This window comes from Poecilia latipinna, unplaced genomic scaffold, assembly GCF_001443285.1.
Source record: "Poecilia latipinna isolate Pla-1442-1.1 unplaced genomic scaffold, P_latipinna-1.0 Scaffold146, whole genome shotgun sequence".
Lineage (NCBI taxonomy): Eukaryota > Metazoa > Chordata > Actinopteri > Cyprinodontiformes > Poeciliidae > Poecilia > Poecilia latipinna.
In genome coordinates, this window is record NW_015112762.1 from 264,642 (window position 1) to 265,979 (window position 1,338).

The following is a 1,338-nucleotide window of genomic DNA, read 5'->3' on the forward strand; positions in this document are numbered from 1 at the left end:
ATGCGTTGGAGGACCCTCATTAATCTCTCCTCATGTTCTTCAACCGAACTTGAAAATATGATAAGATCATCTAAGAAGGCAACAACCTCCTGGAGGTTAATTCCTTCCATCACTTTCTCCATAGTTCGTTGAAATGTGGCTGGGGAGTTAGTTAAACCTTGTGGCATTCTGCGGAACTGCCAGGTACCAAAGGGCGTAGTAAATGCTGTCTTTGGTCGATCTGCAGGTTCAACATCCAGCTGATAATACCCACTCTTAAGATCTAGCACGGTGAACCACTTTGAACCTGACAACAGGGAAAATGTCTCCTCTATCCGAGGTAATGGGTAAGCGTCTTTCTTAGTTAAATTGTTCAGTCTGCGGTAATCCACCACCATTCTTAACTCTCCATTCTTTTTACGGACTAGAACAACAGGAGAGGCATAGGGACTATGAGATTCTTCTATCACACCCACAGCCAGAAGATCTTGAAGATGCCGTTTTAAATCATTGAAGTCTGCAGGTGAGACACGTCTTGTCCTCTCTTTGAAAGGCACATGAGGTTCTAGCTCGATATGGTGAGAGACACCTGCAACGCTACCAACATCTAGATCATGCCTAGAAAAAGCACTAGCAACTTCAGTGTTGATTCTACGTTGTATGTGTTCTTTTAATTGGGGTGGTATTGGGCTGTCACCAAAGTCAAGATTGAGAGTTTCCGTTGCTGGCGCTACTTTTACATCACTAGCTACCAAAAAGGAATGTGCTTTGGGAACTTCAGCATCTGATAAAATGTCTGGTTTGCTGGATGTGATAGGCACAGCCCAGTCAATGGGAGAGCACTCTGCAATGAGAGTTTTTGGATACAAAGTTATGTCACGTTCTGAAATGTTTTTAACAGCTAGGCGGAATTTATTGTGGGATTCAGACTTTACCTCCACAATCTGGTCATAAACTATTAAGCCTCCTGGTATAGGGGCTTCCTCTGCACCACCCACCAGAGCTTGAAACTCACCCTTTTCCTGCTTAGAATGGCAGATACCCTTTAAAGTGTATAACTCACCACTCTTTAGGTGTACAGGTACTTTGCTGCTGAGTGTGACACGGAGAACTTTTGCACTCTTTGTTTGAGAATCTGTCAACTCCCGACACTTGGCATAAGCCATTACCCAATTGGCCTGAATGGGCAAAGTTTCTAAAAATTTTGTCCCACCCATCTTCCTGCAATCTCGGGTCATTAGACGCAAGACATTTGTACCAACAAGAAGAGGGTACTCGTTGTTGTAGACCTGGTCTGGACTGACTAAAGCTAAGATGTGATAGCCGTGGCCCGTCCCACACGCATCTTTTGGGAACTGA